At 35.7% G+C, this 26,996-nt stretch overlaps 1 protein-coding gene and 1 pseudogene across 14 annotated transcripts in view; one reads left to right on the plus strand and one right to left on the minus strand.

The window, feature by feature from the left end:
- Cobll1 (cordon-bleu WH2 repeat protein like 1) overlaps positions 1-26,996 on the minus strand; it is a 151,427-nt gene that overhangs the window by 63,199 nt on the left and 61,232 nt on the right. The window lies entirely within an intron of this gene.
- LOC147829942 (replication factor C subunit 3 pseudogene) lies at positions 14,571-15,261 on the plus strand (annotated as a pseudogene).

Below are 26,996 nucleotides of genomic sequence, written 5' to 3' on the forward strand. Positions count from 1 at the left end.
AAATATTACCTAATTTCAAATTTTAGTTTTTAATCTTCAGAAATTAGTCACTTGTGCATAACAAATATTTATCCTGTACCAATTATTGCATTGGACTGAGCTTACACACTGGAGACAAAGATGAGTGACTCAGTTCTTACCCCTACATAGTGTAATAGAAGAACAGATATATACAAAATTATAATAAAGTTTGATGACTGATTTAAGACAGGCATAAAAGTGATACATCTGATCAGAGCTGAGACCCTAACTCTCTTAGGAATCCAGAAATGTTTTACAGATGGGAAGTATAAACTGGGTTTGGAAGAGTCAACTGAAATACACAGGAAAAAACCCACCCCTCTCAATGCAAAGAAATATTAAATTTAAGATACACTGTGGTTAATGTTCATAAGGCAGGCTTCCAAAGTAACTAGAAATGTTTTCAAAGCCCCTAAATTTGCATCCCAATTGTAAAATGGGACCAATTTCTTAAATTTTTCCAGTTTCTCTGTATGTAATCAAATAAAGAGACTTAGTTAAATAAAATTTGTTCCAAGGTGGGAATAACATTGTACTTTTGAGGGAATCCAGTTAACAAAACTCCTTTTTGTTGGTAAGTCTAATTTCAAATCAGAGTGAATATGTCAAAGTGGTTTTAAAAGATGAGCCATAAAGGAAAACAAAAGAGAACCATGACACTAGGTGACTTTTAGTTGACATTTCTCTTGTCAAGGTTACCAATGACCTATGTGGATCCAAATCAAAATTATCTTTGTCATCTTGGTCACATTAAACACCATTTCACCCACCACCTTGGACTTTTTCCTGGTGTTTTTGTGTGGCAACACAATCTGTTTTCTTCCTTCTTCACAGCCACTCCTCAGTCTAGACTTCTATCTCCTCTGCATGATTTCTCAAGGTTGACGCACTCTAGGATCCATTCTGTGCCCTTTCCTATTCTTGGTCCATAACTTCAATCATGGCCCAAGACTTTAAATATCATCTATACGTGGATGGATCTCAAATTCACATCTCCAATGCTTACCTCCTTATTCAGCTCTGACTTATATGTCCAAAAATCTTATGGCTATCTCCATTTGGATGTCCACAGGCATCTCAAATTTCACACAACCATCTTAAATTTCATATAACCAAAACTCTTGATTTCTCCTCTCTGCCTCCAATCCTCATTCTCACACATGTATATTCACATGTATGAATTCATCCTCATGACACCACACAATAAGTGCTACCATCCTCATGTTCCAGATGAGGAAAGTGATGTATAAAGAGGTTGAGAAACTTGCCTCAGATCACTTAGTAAGTAGTGGAGCTGAGATTTAAACTCAATTTGTCTGATTCTAAAGCCAGTGCTCTTAACTACACTGTATCATTCATTTGGAAGTTCTAACAGTTATACAGCATAAGTATCCCCCCCAAAAAAAGAATGATCGAAAGCTAAGTAGCAGAGGAGAAAAATGTAAGTATTGAATATCTACTGCCAAATCTTGTGCAGACACTTTTTTTAACACTTAATCTCATGAAGCAATTGCCATTGGTATTTAACTGTGTTCTACAGAAGAAATTTGTCCCAAAAGTTGGCTCACATAGCATGGCACATCCTTACCCCCTCCCCATAACCTTGATGAGATCAATCTAACTAAGCTCTGCCATATAAAGAGAAGTTGCAGGAGCCAGTTGTGTACACAGTCCTTTACCAATGAGGCTGCTACCTCCCCAGATGGGGTTGGGATGCAACATACCTACCTGACAGCAAAAGACCTGGGATTTTTATACATAGCCACATGTGTAACCTTAAGTAAATCACTTAATTTCTCTTTTTCATTTCCTTATTTTCAAAACACAACTATTGGACTAGATGATCTCATGTCCCTTTACCTCTAACATCCAAAGATTTGGGAAATACAGACAAGATCTTTAGAAGCGGGTCAGGGCATGGTGGCTGAACTAATTTACCAACACTTATTCAAAAGAATCCTAAGGCTAAGACTCTCATTTCCATTCCTAGGGCAATCTTCTTATCCCAAAATACTGGTGGTCCCAGTCAGGAAAGGGTCTTTGCTGAGACTCGCAGGAAATGCAAGCCTGGAAAAGGGGTTCCACTTTCAAATGCCATTCTCTAGGTTGACAGATGTACTAGGAAACAGTGATGAACAGAATGGCAAACTAAAAATTAAATTTTTGAAAAACTTCTAGTGTCAATTTCCCACACTCAATTATTTTATATTTCAACACCTGGAGTATAAAGTCTCTACCACAAACCATTCATCATCACTTCAAGTTTTCTGCCAGCAGCATATCTCCACATAAGTATGACCAATGATCCAAAACCACATTAATTACATTTGTCCCTCATTCTCCACAGGAGACTGGTTCCAGGAGGTTCACGTATTTCAAAATCTGCAGATGGTCAAATTCCTTAAATAAATGTCATTTGCATATAACCTAGGCATAGCCTCCTTTAGACTTGACATCATCTTACAATACTTAATACAATGTAAATATTGTGTTCATAATTATTATGCTGCATTATTTAAGGAATAACAAAAATTCCATACCTATTTTTCAACTATGAATTGCATGACATCTAAATACAGATCAAGTACATTCAATCCAAACAGCATCAGAATTGAGATAAACTACCAGCATAAAATACAGTGTTTCACAGACTCAGTACTACATATTAAATATCCACTAGTATTTTTGTGTATTTATCAAATGTTAATATAATATTTTTAATAAACTGAGTTACATGAAATATATTTCTGTGGCTGCTTAACAGCCACTAGAGTACGCTTACAAACAGATCCACCCCAGTGAATACTTGAGCCTCAGCCCAAGACTCACCTGCAACCAACAAGCTAGGGAACCACAGTCTTGCATTAACCCTATACCTCAGTTTTAGCTTGTGGTGATCTGACATATTTTGTGCTCTAAAGCATCCGCTGCTCATAGCATGAGATACTTTTATAGAACTTCTTTGCAATCCAACAGTGAAAATCCTCTCTCTCTTCAGATGCCCCAGTCTTCAAAAATCTTTCTTGTTTTACTCATAAAAGTCCCTCTACTTTAAAGTTACTTAGAGGAAGATATCTAAAAGGGGGGATAGCTGGGTCATACGGAATTTCAAATTTTAGTTCTTTTGAGAAATTTCCACTGATTTCCATAATGATTATACTCCTTTACATTCCCACCATTTAAGTAAGGCAAAGTACAAACAGAGAGCACAATAAAAGATGGATAGGAGACAAAGGGATAGATGTCTTGCAAATGGGAAGGGCTTCAAGAGGATGTGGGCAAGAAGAGGGGGAAGGGGAAGGGCAAGGGAAAGGGGAAGAGAAAGGGGAAGGGGAAGGGGAAGAGGAAGAGGAAGAAGAAGAAGAAGAAGAAGAAGAAGAAGAAGAAGAAGAAGAAGAAGAAGAAGAAGAAGAAGAAGAGAAGGAGGAGGAGGAGGAGGAGGAAGGGGAGACATGCCATGTAAAGAACCTAGTAACCTCAATGAATGTAAACATTATTTGTATAAACATAAGATCATTAGTAGCAATAAGAACAAAAATGGTGCAAAGGGATTTATAGGAGCAGGGAGTGGGAGGGAAGGGAAGGAATTTTTTTAAGAAATTAAGCTGTGTTATGTACATATACCACTCCCCAAGATGATTATAAACTACAAGTACTGTAAAAATGTACTAATAAAAAACAAAAAGAAAAAAAGTCTTAGTATCATTTAAAAAATATTTATAGAACACTTGTGTAGACCATCCCTTTGCTCAACAAATACTTGATGATCAATCACACCTATCACTGAAAATGAAGTGTGTCGAATCCACACACAGAGACTGTCTCTAGCATTCCTATAATGGCAATAAGATTAAGCAGTAGTAAAGTAACTAATTCAGAGCAGAAATAAAGCACCCTTGCTATTATAGTTTAGATCTAAAGTGTTCCCTAAAAGTCTCATGTGTTTACATGTAGAATGCAAGAGTTGTAGGGTTACAGACGCTTCCACTCAGACTTCAAAAGTCCTGTTAGGCCAGAAATGTGCTCCTAAGAGAGCAGTGTGTGGAAGGGTGCAAGTGAAGCAGAAAGTGTATTGTAGACCCCAGAAGACTTTGGACTTGGGATTTTTCAGCAATGTCAGACAACTGTTAAGACTTTGACAATTCTTAACATTTTACACAATGAGATGGGCATGAGCTTTTCTCAGGGGTAAGGACAGATTGTCTGGAGTCACAACTACCACCACAGTCCAGTACCAAAAAACTGGGTGATGAGCTAAATACACAGTAACCTGTATCTTCAATTGATTGGGAAGGTAGGATCTTGGGATAAACACAAAGAGCAAGAAACACCTACATCTAGAAGACATCTAGTGATAAAGCTATCTACCACAAGAAAGCTACAAGCAACAAATCAGAAAACAAAATAAAATTAAAAAATAGAAAATGACAAGACGTAGAAGCAAAATGCAACCCCAGACATCCAGCCCACCCAGGACAAGTACAGGGGACAACGAGATAGAGGAAATTGGAAGCAACCTACCTGAATTTTCTGAAATGATAGCTGCAGAAGTAAATAAACAAATAGAAGAGGATATAGAGAAAATAATCCTCCAGGTAAAAAAAGAAATGACAATCAAAATGAAGGACATGCTCAACAAAACTAAAGTAGAAACAGATTTAAAAATACAGAGGTACTTAGGAAAATGATGGAAACCATGAACACCCAACACAGGAAAGAAATGGAATACATGAAACAGATTTAAACAGGTACTGAGGAGATTAAAAACTCCACTGAAAGTATAGGCAACTGTTTAAACCTGAGTGAAGACAGAATTTCAGGTCTAGAAGACACGACTGCAGTTGCTGACCATGAAAAGAAAGATATCTGAAAAACAACAGAAGCCATGAAAAATCAACCCAACAATTGCAAGATGATGCAAAGAAAAACAATATAAGACTGACTAGAATCAATTAAAGAGCAGGAGAAAGTGCAATTGCCATAAAAAAACCTGTTCACAATGTAATGGCAGAAAATTTTCCAAACATGAAAAAAAAAAAAGAATTGGACATACAAATAAGTGAGGCATACAGAACTCCAAATACCCATGACCAAAACAAATCTACACCAAGGCATATAATAACCCAAATCCCAGAAATTCACCACAAGAATAGAATATTAAAAGCTGTTAGAGAAAGCACCTATAAAGGAAAGCTGATCAGAATCACAGCAGAAGGGCCGGGGATTTAGCTCAGTGGTTTCGCTGCCTACTGTGCAAGTGCAAGGACCCGAGTTTGATCCCCCCCCCCGCCCCCGACCCCGTACCAAAAAAAAAAAAAGGATCATAGCAGAGTTCTCAACACAAACCGTTAAGGCAATGAGAGCATGGAGTGAGGTATTCCAAGCCCTAAAAGAAAACAACCTCCAACCCAGATTGATGTAACCAACAAGACTATCTTTCAAAAGCAATGGATAAATAAGAGACTTACATGACAAAGAACAACTGAAGTAATTCATGACCAACAAATTAGCTGTAGAAAATGTTCTGAAGGGCATTTTAGAAAGAGAAAATGAAACCACAATTCCAAGAACACCAATAGAAAGATGCCACTAGGCAGGGCAAGCAGTTAAACAGTGGGGAAAGATATGGAACCAACAGCAGAAAAATAATATGACAGGGATAAACCAATACATATCAGTTATAACCATCAATATAAATGGTCTCAATTCACCAGTCAAAAGAAACAGACTAGCAGAATGGATCAAAAAACAAGATCCAACAATATGCTGCAAACAAGAAACACATTTAGCTAAAAAATAAATTCATAGACTGAAAGTTAAAGGATGGAAAACAATATTCCATGCAATAGGAACCCAGAAAAAAGCAGAGGTAGCTATTCTATTTGCAGACAATGGGTACTTCAAGCCAAGACTGATTAAGAGAGACAAAGTCACTACATAATTGTTAAAGGAAAAATAAAAGAGATAACAATTATAAATATATATGCACCAAATATTGGTGCACCCAACTATAGAAAGCAAATATTAACAGATACGAGAAATCTAATAAGCATAAACACAATTATAACGTGGGACCTTAATACCCCACTGTCACAAATAGATCATCTAGACAAAAACTCAATGAAGAAATATCAGAAATGAACCAAACTTGTGAACAAATAGACTTAGTAGATGTCTACAGAGTGTTCCATCCCGAAACAACAGAATACACATTCTTCTCAGCTGCACATGGGACATTCTCCAAAACAGACCAGATACTAGCCCACAGAACATAGTTAAGCAAATGCAAAGAAACTGAAATTATCTGATGCATATTATCTGACCATAGTGCAATGAAAATGGGAATCAATGACAAAAGAAACCACAAACAGGGCCAGGGATTTAGCTCAGTGGCACCGCACCTGCCTTGCAAGCGCAAGGTCCTGAGTTCAATCCCCAGTACCAAAAAAAAAAACCCAACAAAAACCAAAAACACTTCATAAACACATGGAAAATAAATAACACCCTCCCAAACAACTAATGGGTCACAGGAGAAATTAAAGAAGAAATTAAACATTACTTACAATTAAATGACAATGCCAATACAACATCTGCAACTTATGGGACACAATGTAAGCAGTCCTAAGAGGGAAAATTATAGCAGTGAACTCTTATATCAGGAAAACAGAGTGAGTTCACATACACAACTAATGTTAAACCTCAAACTTCTAGAAAAAAAAAAACAAGTCAACCTCAAAGCTCGCATGGGAGAGGAGATTATAAAGATCAGAGCAGAAATTAATGCAACTGAAACTAAGAAAACAATACAAAGAATCAACGAATCAAAAAGTTGGTTCTTCAAAAAATTAAATAAAATTGATAAACCCTTAGCCAACCTTATCCAAAAAAAGAAAGAAAAAACTCAAATTCATGAAATTAGGAATGAAAAGGATGAAATCACAACAGATCCTGTGGAAATCCAGATGACCAATACCTACTTTGAGAACCTGTATGCTACTACTAAAATGGAAAAGAGAGAAGAAATGGACAGATTCCTAGATACATATGAATTACCAAAGCTGAAACAAGAAAACGTAAAAATTCTAAACAACCCAGTATTAATGAAAGTGAAAATGTAATTAAAAACTTACCAACAAAGAAAAGCCCAAGTCCTGATAGTCACTGCTGAATTCTATAAGAAATTTAGAGAAGATCTACTGCCAATTCTCTTCAAACTCTTTAACGAAACAGAAAAGGAAGCAATACTCCCAAAATCTTTCCTGGAAGCAAGTATTACCCTCATACCAAAACCAGAAAAGGATCTAACCAAAAACAAAAACTACAGGTCAATCTCCCTAATGAACATAGATGCAAAAATCCTGAATAAGATACTACACCATGACCAAATAGGATTCATCCCAGGGATGCAAGGATGGTTCAACATATGGAAATCAATAAATGTAATACACTATATCAATACAGCCAAGGACAAAAATCACACGATCATCTCAATAGATGCAGAAAAAGCATTTGTTGAAGTCCAATACCCATTCATGATAAAAAAAAAAAACCCTTCAGAAAATTGGAATAGATGGTCTTTACCTCAATCTGATAAAAGCCATCTATGACAAACCAACTAATAATACTAAACAGTCAAAAATTGAAAGTTTTCATACTAAAATCAGGAACAGGACAAGAATGTTCACTATCACCATTCCTATTCAACATAGTTCTGGAAACCTTAGCCAGAGCAATTAGAGAAGAAAAAGAAATAAAAGGAATCAAGATGGGAAAGGAAGAAGTTAAATTATCATTATTTTCAGATGACATGATTCTCTACACAGAACACCCCAAAAACTCCACCAAAAGACTTCTAGATATAATAACCAAATTCAGTAGCATAGCTAGATACAAAGGTCAACACTCAAAATTCAATAGCATTCCTATACACAAATAATAAACTCACTGGGAAAGAAATTAGGGAAATAACACCTTTCACAATAGCACCCCCAAAAATGAAACACTTAGGAATCAATCTAACAAAGGAAATAAAGGACCTATACATAGAAAATTAAAGTTCTCTGAAAAAGGAGATTGAAGATGATATCAGAAGATGGAAAGATATGCTATGCTTTAGGTAGGAAGAACTAACATAGTGAAAATGGTCATACTCCCAAAATTGTTATACAGATTTAATGCAATCCCAATCAAATTACCATTAGCATACCTCACAAAACAAAAGAAAACATTCCCAAAACTCATAGCAAAGGCAATTCTGGGCAACAAAGGCAAGGCAGGTGGCATCACAATCCCTGACTTGAAATTATACTTCAGATTTATTGTGATAAAAACAGCATGGTGGTAGCAAAAAAAACAAAAACAAAAAACAGACCTGAGGATTAATGAAACAGACTAGAAGAGGCAGAAACAACTCCAAACATTCTCACCCATCTTATCTTTCACTAAGGGACAAAACATGTTCACTGTTTTCACTTTAATAAGTGGTGCTGGAAAAACTGGCTTTCTACATGCCAAAGATTAAAACTAGACCCATATCTCTCACCATGCACTAAACTCAAATCAAAATGGATCAAAGATCTAAAAAAAAAAAAAAATGGATCAAAGATCCCCAGTACGAAAAAAACAAAACAAACAAATAAAATCAGACATGTGTAAATATTGCATTCTCTCTCTGGTGTGAGAAACTGAAAGGGTAAATAAGGACCAAAATGTATAACAGATAATACGAAAGAAGAAGCTCTTCAAAAGGAAAGGGAAATTGTGAGGAGGGAGGGGAAGAAAAGGAAAACTGAGAAAACAAGGAAAAATATGGAAACAAAGCTTTTGTAAATAAGGGGGGGGGTGAAGGGAGGAGAGGGGACTGGGAGAAAAAGAGGAATCAAGATATACCGTGTACAGGCACAAATTCTCTTTGATGTTAAATTGTACCAATAAAATTAATTTTTAAAAAAGATGAATTGATAAAGAAAATGTGGTATTTATATACAATGGGGTACTACTCTGTCATAAAGAAAGATAAATTTGAGTTATTTGTTGGAAAATAGATGCACATTGAGACCATATTAAGTGACATAAACCAGACACATAAGCTTAAATATCACATAGTTTTCCTTCATATTTTTTATTAAGCAGTATTTCTATACCAAAACCCACAAATATAATAGTTTGATACATATATACACACCCTTTCTCTCCCTACCTCTTCGACTTCCCTCCCTCACTTAGAACTACCACACAGACCAAGATATAGGATAGAAACACATACATATATAAATTAAAAATTAAAGTTTTCTGTTCCATAAATGTCACTGAAATTTTATTTGCCCCTTGTTTTTCTATATATCTTGTAGGTAATGTTTATTTTATGCAAACTTAAGAAAGTTAAATACAAGAAGAAGAAAGATGAGCAAAGTCACCAGTAAAAATAACATACCAAGAAAAAAACAAACTGGTTGGGATTGTAGTTCAGGGGTAGAGCAAGAGCTTAGCATGTACAAGGCCCTGGGTTCAATCCCCAGAACTCTGGGGGTTGCCGTGGATATACAATTAACATAAACCAATGAGCAGGTTCAAAATAACAGATCTGAAAATAATATATACAATGATTTTCAAGAGTCAATATTTACTGGGCACCGAGTGTGTGCTCAAAACTATGTTAAAAGCACCATGTATATTAAAGAAATACTACAGGCTCCTCCTGTTCTAGGAACTTAAAAAGAAAATAAAACCAAACAGTGGCAAAGATAACCTAAATGAACCCTGTAAGAAAGTCAACATTAACTGAATGTTTATCTAGTTACAGGAACTGTGACAAGTATTTTGTGTGTAATTCTCCAACAAATAATATTCTTTATTGAGTAGCAAGCCAAAATAATTTACAAATGATTACAGAAATTAACAAATAATTTCTCTCAATAAATTGAAATCCTGAAATCATATCCTAATGCTCACCGTCTCTCAATTCACTCTGTGCACAGCTTTCTGCCCCATAAACGAACAACAGCATCAACTGGACTCCATCTACTGAAAGTTTCCCCAATGTATAGGGAAGAGTCAATGTGGTGTGATACAAATTGTCTTAAAAAGTCATAAAGGGTGATGCTACAATTCAAATTTTTTATATTAACACTAATATAGGGAGAGATAACTATGGAAAATTTTAACCTTTTCTTCTTTGACACAGAGCCATAGCCATATCAATTTACAATATAATTTTTGTCTCTACTTTTTTGCTTTTTGGTGGGGTACTATGGATCAAACTCTGGACCTTGAGCTTGCAAGGCAGGTGGCGGAACCGCTGAGCTAAATCCCCGGCCCTGTCTCTACTTTTTCAAGAGGTTAAATACCTATTCATAAAAATACAAGAAAAAGCTACCAACTGGAGACAAAAACTTATCCATGGATTATTTATTACATTCTCTGATGCAATATAACAAAAGAAAGACAATTTTACTCCAGAAAAAGTTTAAAAATATTCTTCCCCCCCCCATTAAGTTTACTGGTACATTTTAGGTATAAAATACATTTACATACATCATTGGGATCTTGTACCATTACATGAGTATCTTGGTTCTTATTTTTTTTCCCCTTCCCCTGCCCTCCCTTCACTCCCTCCATCCTTCACTATTTGCAAAGATTTTGTTTCCATTTTTTTTTCCTTTTCTCATATTTTTTCCCCTTCTTTCCTTTCCCTCACCCCTCCCACTTCCCCTGCTCCTTTAGACCTTTTCTTCCTATTACACAATATCAATTATACACTTCTAAAATTAAAATATCAAGACCTAGGAGACATTACCACAGATTTTACAAAATTTAAAAGGATACAGAAAGCATATTTCAAAAATCTGTTTTGAAATAAATTTGACAACTTCTAAGAAGTACCTTGGAAGACAAATTAATGAAACTGACTCTGGAGGAAATATAAAATGGGAATAGCACCTATTAAAGAAAGTATATTCCTAGCTTGAAAACCTACCTATATGACAACAACAGGCTCATATACATTTATTTAAAGCAGAAAAAAGAAGGAACACTTCTCCCCTCATTTCAGGAACTCAACATTGTGCTAATCCTAAAACTGGATAAAGATAATAGAAGAAAAAAGTATGAACATAGATAGAAATTTGTTTAACAAAACAAACTATTAGAAGTGAGATCTGGCAGGATGTAGAAAGTGGTTTTATTGTAGGGATGGCAGTGTTGGTTCAGCATTGGAAGATCCACCCCCAAAAGTCATCATTTTAACAGAGGAAAGGAAAAAGTCATATGATCCTGTCACTAGTTGGAGAAAAAATATTGGATTAAAGTCCACAGCTGTTCATGGTAAAAGCCATCAGGAGACTAGAAGTAGAACAGAACCTTCTCAACAAATTAAAGACATGTACTCCATACTTCCAGCAAAAACGCCTTATATGAATGGAGAAGATACAATGCTTTCTCCTTAAGGTGGGGAACAAGGGCAGATATGCTTACTCTTCATCTGTCCATTAAACTTTGAAACCTAGGCCTAAACCAAAATAGTCTGGCAATAAAATGACACAACTAGGATAGGATTGGCAAGGTAGAAACAAAATCTTTATATGTAGATGAAATAATCATCTACAGAGAAAACATTAAGAAATCTCTAGGAGCCCTTAGAACTTGTATTTGAATTTAGCAGGATTAGAAAACACAAGGGAGATAAAAAATTCAGATTTATGTATACTTGCTATAAATGAAGAATTGGATATTGAAATTTAAAAGTTAAGTAGGAGTACAAAGGACCTAGAAAAGTAAAAAGAAAAAGAAAATAAAACAGTATTGGAAGATGTTTAGTACCTAATTTTAAGACTTCTTTTAAAGCTATAGTAATCAAGGCAGTGTTGGTGTAAGGAAAGATATAGATCATTGGAATAAAACAGAGAATCTAGAAATAGAACCACACATATATGGTCCACTGAGTTTTGAAAGATTATTTAACATTAACATTTTATAGAATATAAACTCAATTCAAAAGCCAAGGAAAAGGTAGTGTTTTCAGCAAACGGTACTAGAACACCTGGCATCCATATATAAAATATTAACCTCAATCCTTTATTTCCATACATAAAAATAACTTGAAAGGATCTATGAACCTAAATATGAAAGCCTAAAAGGATAAAACTTTAAGAAGAAATTATAAGGGAAAATGTTTATGAATTTAGGGGAGGCAAGAACTACCTAGGATACAAAAAACATGATGTATTAAAGAAAAAAATTGATAAATGAGATTCTGTCAAAATTTAGAACTTTAAATGACATCATTAAAATGAAAAGTATTTACAATGCATATAACCTATGACCAGAATATATAAAGAACTCTTACAGCTCATTAATAGGCAACCCAATTAAAAAGTAGACACAAGAAGATGATAAATAGCCAGTACAGCACAAGGAAAGGTGTGCAACTCTAGAATCAGAAAAATACTAATCAGTACAATAACAAGATTGAATTATACACTCATTAGGGAGATGAAGTTAAAAGTTTTAAAAGCCTTGTCATGACTTTTTCTTTTTATTGGATTTTCCCCCTTTGCGTTTGTCACGCCCAATGGATTCATTCTGCTAGGCTTCCTGCGGTTGTGATCCTCGTTGTCTTTTCCTAGGAGTTTTGTCTAAAAATTTTTGGAGTGCTGGTTTGGTACTCATGAAGTTCCTGTGGTGCTCTTTATCATGAAAGTATCTTATTTCTCCCTCAATTTTGAAAGATAGTTTTGCAGGGTACATCAGTCTGGGTTGGAGGCTGTTTTCCTTTAGAGATTGAAATACGTCACTGCATGCTCTTCTTGCTTTGAGGGTTTGCACTGAGAAGTCTGCTGTGATTGTGATGGGCTTTCCTTTATATGTGATTTGTTTCTTTTCTCTCACTGCTTGTAGAATTTTGTTCTTCTGTTGGGTTTCTGGAACCCTAACTATTATATGCCTATGTGTCGATTTTTTTTTTTGATCAAGGCTAGCTGGAGTCCTATATGCCTCACTTATCTGTACGTCAAGTTCTTTTCCCCTGCTTGGGAAGTTTCCTGCCATCACTTCTGTGAACAGTTTTTTTATGTCATCTGCACTCTCTCCTCTTTCTTCAATGACTCCAATCAGTCTTATGTTATTCTTCTTCGCATTGTCTAGCAGCTGCTGGATTGATTTCTCGTGTTCCCTTACAATTTTAAAGCAATTTTTCTTTTCCTGGTCACTAATTGAAATTTTATCTTCTGTATCTGAAATTCTGTCCTCACATTGGTTCATTCTGCTGCATAGACTTTCGATGGAGTTTTTAATCTCCTGGAAATCTGCATCTGTTTTATGGATTCCATTTGCTTCCTATGTTGGGATTCCATCATGTTTCTCAGGGCCTGTATTTTTTTATCTGTGTCCTCTCTAGATTTATTAATCATGTCTTGCACTATGAGCACAATCTTTGCTGTTACCTCAGAAATTATTTCTGATTTCATTTTTCCCAGATCCTCTTTTGTTGCCAGTTCAGGGAGTCCAGGTGGTTGATTATCAGATTGTTCTATCTTGTTTCCCTTTGGGGTTGCTGTAGGTAATCTGGAAGTCTGTTTTTGAGGCTTGTTTATGTGTCTTCTCATTTCCACGCTGTGGGAGTGTGCTTCTGGCACCGCGCGGCTCACCTTCTCTGCCCTAGGAGTGTGGAATGGCGTCGGGGGAGCCTCCTCCCAGGTGCTGGGACTGACTTACCTTCTCTGCCCTAGGAGCATGGAATGGTGGTGGGGGAGCCTCCTCCCGGGCACTGGGCAGTTTAAAAATATTCTAAATTGAAATTTCAAAGGCATGCCAAGAACTAACTATATTATTAAACATGAGAACTATGATAATTAAAACATTCCTATTAAATAGTGGAATACACTGTCAGTTGAGCAAGCACACTGGTATATTAGCCAAACAAAGAATGAAAGCAAATATTGCTTTCAAGTCACAACTTCAATAATCAAATGTGAACTCTGGTAAATATTAAACATCATTGAGTCATCAGTCTTTACAAATGTTAAATCTGTGTTGGGGTGTGGCATGTTGGGAGAAACCATACTGAAGCACAAAAATCACAACATAATGAGAAAAAAACCTTGAAATGAATTTTCCAAAATTATTTCCCTAGCTACACATTTTTGACAAACACTAGCTAGAAGAAATACTTGGACATGGTGTCTCAGTTCAGAAATATTAAAATCTAAAGTGTCCCAGAAACAGCCATGGTGCCTGCATGTGGGGGACTGACACCCCATTGATTATGCCCAGAGCAGGCTATAAGCAGTGCAGGCTCTAAAGCATTAACCCCACAATTGGCGTGTTTTGAGAAACAAGACCAGCCGAAGCCTACTTGTGGAGGTCAGAGTGATTTGCACCCAAATTCCATTCTCAGAGTAAAAAAACTAAAAAGACAAGGTTAATTATTAACCACAACCTGTATTTTGTCTGCTGTGTTCCTAATTCAATAACGTTTGTCTTTTCCTTTATAAGCCTTGCCTGCATCAGCAACGTGTCCATAGCAACTCCACATAGCCCCTTTGCCTCTAACTATGATGTCACCAATAAATATTGACAGCTCTAGGTATTCAGGGCCTTTGCTAGTTCAGTCTTGCTCACATGAGCACTTGTCACCCTGGATCCCCATTTCTCTGTCTCTTTAATACTGTCTTTGAGTTTTTCTTTTAACCTTGCCTTGTAGTGAGCGAGCAGGAGATCTGAGCCCACCTCAGGGGTCTCTGATATCTGCAGTTCATATGCCTGCCTGCAGCACTAAAAGTATCTGTCATGTGTTATCAATTGTGTGCAAGAAGGAAGGGCTAAATCTTCCTTTCAAGCTGGTTCATACACTTCCAGAAAAGCCCTGTAGAAATCTCAGAAAAGCTTTACTTATGTGTGAAGCCTGCAGAAGGCAACACTATCCTTTTACTGCAGATCAGGAAATCCCCTGACAGAAAGATAGTGAATGCTACTGTCAGTCACAAAGGCTCCTTGAAGTTTGTGGAAGGCTCCATGAGATTTTAACTCATTGTACTCCTCCCAAGGTAATAATGGTCTACTCTCAGAACTTTTCTCTAATTGTGATGGACAGGTGAAATGGGAAATGGCTCAGATGGCAGCTTATTAGGAACCCACCTACAGCTGGGTCATAAAGACATTTATCACTTGAACAAATGTGTAGTCAAATTTATGACACTTTATAAGAAGTTCTTGGAGGATGGAGTGGAAGGCATGATGTTCTGATTTAAATCAATGTTTCTTCCAAACATTTTTTAGGAATCAGCATTCACATACAATTCAGACTAGAAGAGCAATGAGTAAAATAAACTAACTTTACTTTAAAAAAAGAAATATTAAAATCTAAAGTAGCACTTTGTACAACCCAAAGTTGGTCTGATGTAAAACATAAATTTATAAGTTACTTAGATGAAAACAAAGATAAAAAAATTCCTTGGACCAACAGACAGGAGTTCTTAGGCATGGCAGCAAACGCACAGTTCACCAAAGATTGAAATACTGTATATATTGTCTGTGGCCATATCACCCTGTATGCACCCAATGTCGTCTAAAATACTGTGTGTGTGGGGGGGTGTATTATGTTTCTTGATAAATTAACTTCATCAAAAATTTTTAAATTTTGTGTCTGAAAGACACTGTTAAGAGGATGAAAAGATAAGTAAGTCATCGATGGGGAGAAGATACTTACAAGTCACATATTCAACAAAGATTCACCTTAGAACATATGGTATACACTTTAAGCAATAAGAAAGCCAATATTCCAATTACAAAATAGGAAAAGGGTTTGAACACTTATCAATGAGAATGATGCAAATAGCAGACAGGGACACAAAAAGTGTTCAACGTCATTACGCTTCACCAAATTAAAGTTATGGTGAGGTGAACACTGCACACCTGAATTAAACAGATCCCAAATGAAGGTCCCTTTTTCCTTTTCATCTATAAGATGAGGGACTGGACTAGAAAATGTAAAAGTTTATTCCAGTCTAGTATTTCTCATAACTGCTTTATATAAGCTGAGGTAGGTGGTTTTCTTTTTTTGTTTTGAATGTATTTGTTCTAACCCCAACCCACCTATCCTACTCATGTACTTTCTATATATTTGCTTTTTGACATTTCATATAAATGAAATCATATAGTATGTGTTCTTTCATGTCTTGGTTCTTGCACTAAGCACAGCTCATCCATATTGCAGTGTATATCTGTTACTTTTTATTACCTGGTAACATGCAACTGTATGGATCTACTACATTTCATTGAATCAGTCACCAAATGATAGACATTTGGTTTATTTTCGCTTTGGGCTGTTGTGTATAATGTTGCTACAAACAGTTAAATGCAAATCTTTGCACATACCCTTTGCAATTTCAGTACAAGTTCGATGCTTCTTAAAAATGTTCTTTATTCCTATAGTTATCCCATTCACATTTAATTCAATAGCACATTTGTAGCAGCTCACTCCAAATTGCTATTTAATATTCTTTCTGAAGCATTTAATTTATAGAAATATATTTCTTCTTGCTTTCAAACTCAATGTTGACAATATTTGGTATATCACAGTACACTGTTAAAATATATAATTGTAAAGATAAACCTTAACAGGTTAAAAAATGGTAAAATAAAGTTTTGATAAAATCCCACAGGCCAGCGAGAAATTACTCAACTGCCTTTGGGAGTTCACTGGGACAAGAGAAGCCATCTGCATAGTATGTTTCAACAAGGGAAGGAGTTTTATTTGATTAAGTTAGTTAACAAGTTTAAGAATATCTACAGCATTTCTATTGGAGAATTTAATCGATACATTGACAAATTTTGTCACTTTTTTATTACATAACATTTATATTCTTTGCGTCGAGTTGGTACATGTACATAACATCTTATTTCCTTTATTATACCCTTTCAACCCCTAACTCCCTCTCCTTCCATCCCTTGATCCTCTTACCATTAGAGAAAGATCTATCTCTATACTTTCTATTATCTTTTAGTTTGCTCTTTATATTTTGGGTTTAACATATAAAAGAAATCTGTGATATTTAAGCTCCTGTGTCTGATTTATTTCACTTAACTTTATGGTTTCAAGGTGAATCCATTTTCCTACAAAGGATTCCAGTGTGTAAATATCACATTTTCTTTATCCATTCATCTGTTGATGGACATACAGGCTGCTTCCAAGATTTAACTATTACAAATTGTACTGTTATGAACATGGGTATGCATGTATCTCTATAATACTATATTTTTAACTCTTTTGGGAAGATAGAAGAATAGCTGGGTCAAATGGAATTTCTAGTTTTAGTTTTTTGAGGAACTTCTATACTGATTTCCATAGTAGATATAGTAGTTTACATTCCCATCAACAACCATTCCTTTTTCCCACACAGCCTCATCGGCATTTGTTATTATTTGATTTTTTGATGATGGCCATTTTTTTCTGAGGTGAGAAGGAATCTCAATGTTGTTTTAATTTGCATTTCTCTAATGGGTAGCAATGTTGACAAATCTTCAAAGCAGAGTGACTCAAAATTTGATTTTCTAAATTTGACCAAATATTTGAAGGCCAAATAATTAAAAACAAAAATCATAAAACCAACAGACCAACCTATCAGCCATCTCTTAATTTATTACACAATTTCTAAGGAAGGTACCAACAAATGAGAACACTGTGGATCAGGTCACATGTGACAGAATTAATACTGATAATGATCTCAGTAACATAATAATTTAAATAGTCTTAAGATATCCATGCATAAGTACAGCTCTCCAGAAACCATCATTCTTATTCTTATACAGAAATAATCCATTTTATCAGGGGAAGAAATGATCCCCAAATCTCCCATTTCTATAATTGCTTTCTTAAGTATTGTCTATTCCATGGTAGATAATTTAATACAAAGGAACAAAAAAATCTTATTCGTATTATCAGAACTGAAAAAGCACAATGAAATTAAATATCAACCATTATGTGTTAGCAAAGAATACTATCTAAAGAGCTCTAAGAAAGTATTGGCTTTCCTATTTCCTTACTTATAATTAGGTATTTCTTTACTACAAGCACATGATGGCATGCTAAGCAAAGAAGTGTGTGCACACACTGTACACACTTCATAAAAGTAAGGATGACATGCAAATGGTTGATTATAAATATTCACAACTTTGAACAGTGACTCAGATTAGTGAATTCTGATTAGTGAATGGAAGCTCCCTGAGACTAGTTTGGTTTAATGATATGCAATGTCATTGAAAAATACAGTATGTATTTAGATTTTAAAAAATGTATTCCACTAAACGACACACTGCCATTAACTGCTCTCAAAATACTCCCCTTACTTCAAACACACATCCCATTTTTCTTGCCACTTTTTGAAGCAGTTCCCGAAGTCCTCTTTAATGAATATCTTAAATTGCACTATGATGGTTGCCTCAATTTCCAGACCAGAATTGATTCAAAATATTTACTTTTTACAGTCATTTTGACTTTGAGGAAGAGCCAAAGGTAAATGGTGTCAAATACAGTAAATAAGGTGAATAAGAGGACACTGTAATATTTTTACAAGCCTTGCTTTCTGTTGTATGGTGCTCAGTGGCAGCATTTACCATATTTTTGATCATACCTCACAAAGACACTTATGAAACACAACTTTTTGAACTGCTTCAGAAAGTAGTAAGAATGATGGGATAAGTGTGCTCAAATCCAGGGGAAGGCTGTTGAAGTGGATAAATGGCAATGTTTTTACTGTAATAATTTTAATTTAAACATTCATATTTTTTGATCACTCTTTGTATATCCTGAACAATCTAAAAAAATCTACAACCTAAATCTAAAAGAATCTAAAATGGCTGGGGATTTAGCTCAGTGGTTTCGCTGCCTGCTGTGCAAGCACAAGGACCCTAGTTCGATCCCCGGTACCAAACATATAAATAAATAAATAAAAGAATCTAAAACAATAAAAAAAACCCAAAGTTACCTTGTTCTCCCCTGGCATTTATGTGACTTTAGTTCAGTTGTTCAATGAGTACTAGTGAAGCACTCACTAAAACATAAAGCTATGATGGGCAGGTGACTATGTCTGTATTAACCTCATTACAATAACCTCCTGAGTTGGCATGCCTAAATGGACAAGAAGGGAAGTTCCCTTATTCCAAAGGAGGAAGTTACCTTATCCTCAGTCACAGTTAGAAAACTGTAGATGTAGATTTCAAGTTCAGGATAGTTTGTTCCAAAGGCCCATTTCCTGTTCCCTTGGCCATTCAAATTGTTTTAATATGTTTGGTTTAAACTGCCTAAACTACTACCCCTGGCCCTTCCAACTACCATATCTTTCAGTTCTATAGAAGAACACCTAATTACAAATATTGTAAATGCTCATTGAAAATCCTGCTCTCTAGAAACAAGAAAAGCAAATAATAAATACACAGGAGTCTAATTTACTCAAATTCTCCCTGAGGAAATGGGTGGATCTAGAAACAATAGTATATATCTGCAATATTCCACGTGGTAGTGTTTGTTAATAGAGGTCAAACAAAGTCTTGGTAAAAATTTTGTTGAGAGGGATGTGGTAATGTATGCCTATAATCCCAGCACTTGGGAGACTGAGGTAGGATAATCATGAGTTCAAGGCTAGCCGGGGCTACGTAATGAGACCCAGTGGGAGTTCTTGTTTAACTTTAGGTCACAGCTATATCAGAGTCAGTATTGCACATGCGGAAGAATAATGCTTCCATTAGTAAAAGTAATGGGACATGTAATTTTGTACCAGTTTCTGTTGCTCATATTTGAAGTCTTCACTTGATTTCAAATATCCTGGGGAAAAAACTGAATTATTGAAGAGATGTATTTGACTTAAAAATGGACTCTGAAATCTAGCCTTTCAGATTCCACCCCATTCACGAGGCCCTTATATGGGTGTTGAAGTCATGAAACTCAATTACTTGGCTCCATAAGGCCACACTGAGGTTTCCATGGTAGAAGGTTGTTTGCCTTTGGGTCAATGAGGAGAAGTCTTAGCGCATCTACCAAGAATTTACCTGTTTCATTTTCCTTTTTACAAAATTAAATGCTTATTCTTTTCTTTGAATTTTATTTCATATACACAGTTTTTAAACCTATCATCCTACAAATAATTTGAAAGTTTTTCTTTAGTATGATATGGATATGCTTAATAACTAAAATAAAACTATTAAGTGATCTAGTAAGGCATTGCTTAAAAATTAGAAATTTTGAATATGTTAAGGGTCTGAAAGCATTTATGACTTTGTAAAAATAGACAAAGAAGTTTCCAGGACTGAGGATATAGCTCAGTGGCAGAGTGCTTGAATAGTACAGATGAGACCCTGGGTGGAATCACTGTACCACAAAAAACAAAAGCAAGTTATTGCAACAAATAGGTTCATATCCTTATGATTGGGAGCTCTATGACATATTTGATAACAAGCTGAAGTTAAAAAAACAAAAATGAGTCAGTTCCAGGGATAGTGCTGAAACAAATTTAGGAAGGATGAATTTCAAATTGTACATCTCCATACATATGGTTTATAGACTAGATAGATCCATTTTTGACAAGCTCAAAAAGGAAAGCACCTATCCCTCACATTTAATGTTAATGTTGTTGCTACATAACTCCAAAATTCTATTAAAAGTCACCAAAATTTAATTCTGAAGATTAACGTGTAATTATTCCAAACATGAAAACTGAATATAATTACACACTTAATACCAAATATATAATGAGTTTGTGTTAAACAATTCCATTACTCACCTTAGTTTTTTTGTTATTCCACATGGTTCAGCAATTTGCTTGTTAAAGAACATATGCTTAGTGGGAGTAAACAAGGCATTCCAGAGGTACATTTTTCTCTTTCTTATTAATGACATCATTAAGTCCACCTATTTATAGCTTCAATCATCTGACCTTTTGGCCTTCATGAATAAATGGATTTGTTTAGTTGTTAATCTTTCGGATGTGTGCTTGCAAAAATTAACCAGTGATACATAGTAACTTAATGCTTTTTAAAAATAAAATATATTATATTTTCTGCTGTTTTAATTTATATGAACCTTAAAGGTGATAAGATTTTTTGTGATCAAAAATTTAAAGACATAAATCTCATGTATTTCTATCGGAAATTTAAATTTCAATTGTTTGAATCAGATTTCTGGGAGACATTTAGAAACACAACTGTTGGTTTGAGAAAACACTAGCCTGATTCTATTTACTAAGTTTTTTCTTGATTTAAGACATTAAGTAAATTTAAGACATTAAGTAAATTTACAATTTGAATATTTAAAGTACAAATATTACTCTTCATTCTATAAAGTTTTATAATCTTATCATTGCTAAACTTCTTTAATAATCAGCTATTTTAGAAGATATAGAACACATAAAAACCACAAGACAATGATAGATCACTTTTTTCTTCATCTTAATCTTTTAAGTCAACAAACTTTCAACATAACCCATTCGGAGTTTCAATTAGAGGGAGAATTTTGACTGTCCACAGACATCCTTTATTAAAACCTTATCATAAACAAAAATAACTCATTTTCACATTCATCTAATATAAATAATACCAGCATCTATTTAAGAGATAGAGTTAGTATGGTCTTTAATAAAATAATTAAATTTTAGGACATATGGGACTGGGGTTGTAGCTCAGAGGTACAGCATTTGCCCAAATGCCTAAGGCCCTGTGGATCAAGCCCCAACACCTCCAAACAGAGAAAAAAAACTTTTAGCACATATGAGTAGAAAAGTTCAGTACTACAAGCAAAGAGCTGAGCCAGGTTATACTCTTCAGTCAGATCACCAAAGTTTTACATGATCACGTAACAACCTTGTCAGAATGTCCACGAATAACACCACTACTCAAAGTTCATGCCGGCAGAGTTAATATTCCATTCAAGGTCTGCTGTAACAATCATGTGTTAAGTTGTTCTTAAAATTTAATTCAAGTAAATGTAACTAGATGCAGTTTTTACTCACTCTCAGAGTGTTGTTAATACAGAGAGGCCCTCGACAGGAACTAGAGAGGAAGGATTTCCCATCTAAAGATCAAAAGGTTTAATTGTAATTTGCATTTCTTCATCAAGTAATTTAACACCTCCAAATCTCCGTTTAGTTGTTTACTAATGTTAAATGGAGAAAATATCCAAAGTCTGCTTTATAGTGCTCTTGTATTTTAAAAAAGCTGTGATTAACTTTGAAAAATTAAAGCTCTAGATAAGTGTAATTTACCATATTGTTTATTGAAATTTTCACCATAATTTGAAAGGAACTTTACTATGTCTTAAAATTTGGTGTTTCAAGTAAGAACAAGGACAAGCATACATACATAATTACATATATATATTTAGTGTGTCAAGAAAAATGAATTACATAATATCAATTCACAAAACCATAAGTTCTTTAGCTTTTCTAGAAACTGTGAACCATGAAAAATGGAATCAACAGACACTTTAAAATGTTTAAGAATAATACTTAAAAGGAAATACTAGACATTTTTAAAAGCAGCTGATCAGGAAATATTAAATTATTTTAAAAGTTTTACAAATCATAAAAACTTACAAGTCTCCCAGAGGGCCTCTTAGGAACAGTACCACTGCAACTATTTACTTGTGGAGAATGCTAAACTGACTGCCCTATTCCTCTGCTTATCGTGTTTGTCAGCACCAGGCACTCCTTACCTCTGGCAAACATGTAAAAGGAGGAATTTACGAGTCTTACAAAACCTTTCCAGGAATGATCATGTAACGTTTTCACAAACCCTTTTTCTGAACAGAATGTGTTTCACGTAGTACAGTTTTAACGAAAAATTAGAGAACTCAGTAATTTTTCCAGCCTTGAAACTTGACAGGGTCTCTTATACAGTTTCACTTATCTTGCATCTACATATCTCCATTCATTTATTCACTCACTGTCTTCCACCCTCAAGGTGTTCATAAGAAAAAGGTCAAACATCTAATGCACAGGATGAGAACTATAGTTAATATTCTATTGAATACAAGAAGGCAAATAAAATATATTTCAGATGTTCTTTCCATAAAAAGGGGAAAAGGTAACTATATGAGAAAGATATGTTAATTTGCTTGGCTACAGTAATCAATTCACTACATATCATGTTGTACAATTTAGATATATGAATACAATTTTTTTAATGTTTTCATAGTTTCTATTTCTACTTTTCTCCTTCCTTACCTCATATCTCTCATCAACACACTCCATTTGGCTGCCACCCTCTCACCCCTCTGACTGCCCTACATCTTCATTCTCACCAGTGACCCTAATGAACACTGAACAACAGGACCCCTCTCATTCTTATCTCACTTGACTTCTTAGCAGCACTCTAAACGTTTAATTGCCAATCTTGAAATCTCTGTCTGAAAACAGACTTCTGTGTGTCATACTTTCTGCTCTGCCTGAGATAGCCCCAATCTACTCTGCTATCCCTCTGATACTATGCAGTGCCTTTAATGATCACGAGATTGAGGTCAGCCTGGCCTATATAGAAAACTTCTGACTCAAAAAAATAAAATGTAAGGGGTGGGGATGTAGCTCAGTGGCTCTGTGCCTGCCTGGCAAGCACAAGGTCCTGAGTTCAATCCCCGGTATTGCAATTAATAAATTTTTAAAAATTAAAAATGAGAAAAATTAGAAGAGAGGAGGGGAAGGCAATCTGTCAGAGTAAAGTGACTAAACTATGTCTCTCTCTCTCTGTCTCTCACAAATACACAAACACTGTTAAAGATTTATCTGAAAGATCACTACACCAAGATCATTTTAAAAGTCTTTTTCTTTTTTCCCCATGCCTTCCCAAGGAAACTGCTCGAGGCTACATCTGGAGACTCCAGGTGGCATCAAGGGAGGAGGATTAGGGATGCTGCTATAGATATAGATATAGAGACATGCCATATATATATTTGAATTTTATGAATGTGTGTGTGTGTCTGCATGTGCGCGCACACTCTCATGCTAGGAATTGAACCCAAAGTACTGCACATGCTAGGCAAGTGCTCAAACACTGAGGTATGGTCTCCTAGCTCTATATCTAAATTTAAATATAAGAATATTCATAGTGGTCCTTCTTAGAATATAAGTGAACATAGTCCTCTAAACCTCAAAGGATGATATTCTCAAAGGATGACATTCATCATTAAATGATGATATTCAAAGGATGATATTCATCACTAAATGAACTTAATATAGGCTTCATTTCCTACAGCAACTTTTAAAGGTTGTAAAACAATTTCTTTAACATAGCAACACAGACACAGCAAAAGAAATGAGTCTGGTTTAGAAGATACTGGCATAGGGATTCTTGCAGCCAAATGGAGAGAAAGCCAATGATAACAGTAGTAGATACTACTTGGACCTAGCTAATTAACACTCTGGGACGTGAAAACCAGTGTTACCAAAATTTCCAGGGTTTCAGAAGTAATAAACTCTGGACTTTCAGGTGAAATTCTCAATGCTATCCAGTAATTCATCCTGCTAAGCCCTGTATCCTCTGTGTCCCTGGAAGAGTAGCACTGAAAACTCTAGGCCAGCAACTGGATCCCACCAATACTGCTATCTGTTTCTAAGAAAAGTGTCCAAGAGTTGCCAATAATAGACTTAAAAACATAATGTTGGGGCTTCTGCTAAGATATTTCTGAAAGGGTTAGCCTCAGACACATAGGAAAAGCCGAGGGACCAGTCGACAGAAAGATACTCAACATTAACTGAGCTCTTACCACATGGGAGATTGTTAACACTGAATGAATGAAAGGGCAGTGCAGAAGATTGGGAAAGTGATTCCCTTCCTTCCTGGTTGGGTCAGAAAAGGTTACACCTAGGAGAAATAGCAAAGGCAAAGAGAGAAAAGTGGTCTTAATGCTCCAAAGAAAAGGGCTTCCCAGGGAAAGTCACATAGAAAATGTAGAAGAATTCAGATGTTATGGGTGATTTAGTCATTAACCCCGCAGTAATATTGTATTCAGATCTAGAAATATTATGATGAACATGACAGGAACTGCCAGAAGGAGTATAAAACCAGAGGCTAGCAGACAGATTAAACCATCAATGATCCTGAATCTGATTCTTGGCACTGCCATTAACTGGCTGTGTGACCTACCTTCACTAAGTTATTTATCCTTGCTCATCTTAGAATCTAGTCAATAAAATGGAGCAGTAATAATACCTACTCAAAGGATTACTGTGAAAAATTACTGGGTTCCTATGCGGTACAGTCCTCAGAACAGTGCCCACACCATAGAAAGGGCCAACGTTGAGTGTCCGGATCACCCACAAGAGAACATAACAGACGCTGTGGTGGTGCACACCTCTAATCTCAGCACTCTGGGAGGGTGAGGCAGGAGGATGGCAGATCACAGCCCAGCCACGGCAACTTAGTGAGAACTTGTCTCAAAATTTAAAAGAAGTTTGAAAAAGGCTGGGGATGTAAGTCAGACTAAAGGCCCTGGGTTCAAATTTAATTCCTAGTAATGCTCCCCCCCAACAACAAAAAAGAGACAGAACATAAATAAGCAGGCTTTTATAATAGTCATTTTTTGAAAACAAAATTCATACCATGCAATTCTTTCCTTTAAAAAAGTTTAAGTTATCAGAAGTTATTGGTTACCCTAAGTGCACGGGAACACATGTTCATGCACACGTGCGTGTGTGTGTGTGTGTGTGTATTTTAAGGCTTCAGAGGCAGTCACATGGAAGTTTTGAGATTTTTATCTAGATCGCCTTCTGGGTCATTTCCTCTAGGAAAATAATAAATAATTACACATTATTTGAAGATTTAATTATTATTTGCCTTGGCTCCCAGGATAGTAGGTTATGAGCTCTACAAAGATGCAGACATTAACATCACCACAAAGAACAGACAAGAGCTGTCTTGCTCCTATTTATTCAGCGACCATTCCACTCCTGTGGCCAAATTTGGAAACCAAATGATGTTTGTCCTGGGCGGTACTGCGACCTGCCACCAGTCTATTTGAGGTCTATTTGCCGGGCTCAGTGGAAATCCAAAAGGCAAAGCAAGGAACTGACAGACAGAATGGAGATGCTGTGTTTTCCAGGAGACACACTGTCACCCTGTGAGGTCTATGAGCAAGGAGTAAATACAATTCTCAGTCAGTAATTTGTTCTTCCACTTAGTCCAACCTTAGGACAGACACCCTTTAATACCTTGCCTGTGTGGTGCATTTTCCCCTGGGCGTTTCCTTACTCTCTGGAGAAATTTAAATACACACCCATCTCTCCAGAATTTCGCCTGAGTAATAATGTGCTTCCCTCTTTAATGTTATAAATTTCACAATGTTGAATTTTAATTATAAAAGTAATTTTCACTACATTTAAAATTAAACGCATAGGGCTGGGGATTTAGCTCAGTGGTTCCGCTGCTTGCCCCGCAAGCGCAAGGTCCCGAGTTCGATCCCTAGTACCAAAAAAAAAAAAAATTAAAAGCACAAAAGTTAAGGTACAACACCTTCTACATGGATCACAATACCACAAAGAGAAGTCATGTAATATCTACATTAATTTACTAGACTTTTTTTTTAATCAAAAAGCCTTTTTTTCAGGTTCCTTGCGTCCATCTGACAAAAGCTGCACATATGTAATGTCCTCTGTAAAATGTATGTACAAGAAACATGTGTTTGTTGTATGTTACTACTTAGTGAGAGAGGACAGAACAGTTTTGGGAAAGGCTGCTAAAAATAAAATTGCAACTAACAAACTTAGAATCGTTGGGCTAATATGGGCAATGTTAATTTTTAGATAAAACAATGCTTTCATATCATCCTCCTGTCAGGGAGCAGCTGCCACTGGCTGTGTGCTTACTGAAGACCAGGCATGGGGTAAAGTGCTTCTCAAGGTCTCTTTCTCACAAGGACGGAAACAGGCACTCTGCTTTCTTGCGAGGCCCTTCAGAGTATGTTAGGAGTAAGCATGCTTCAGAGTCAGGCAGGAGGCAGG

The sequence above is a fragment of the Heterocephalus glaber genome, unplaced genomic scaffold, assembly GCF_053883595.1.
Source record: "Heterocephalus glaber isolate CG9 unplaced genomic scaffold, H.glaber_assembly_v1.0 deba00000347, whole genome shotgun sequence".
NCBI classification, from domain to species: Eukaryota; Metazoa; Chordata; class Mammalia; order Rodentia; family Bathyergidae; genus Heterocephalus; species Heterocephalus glaber.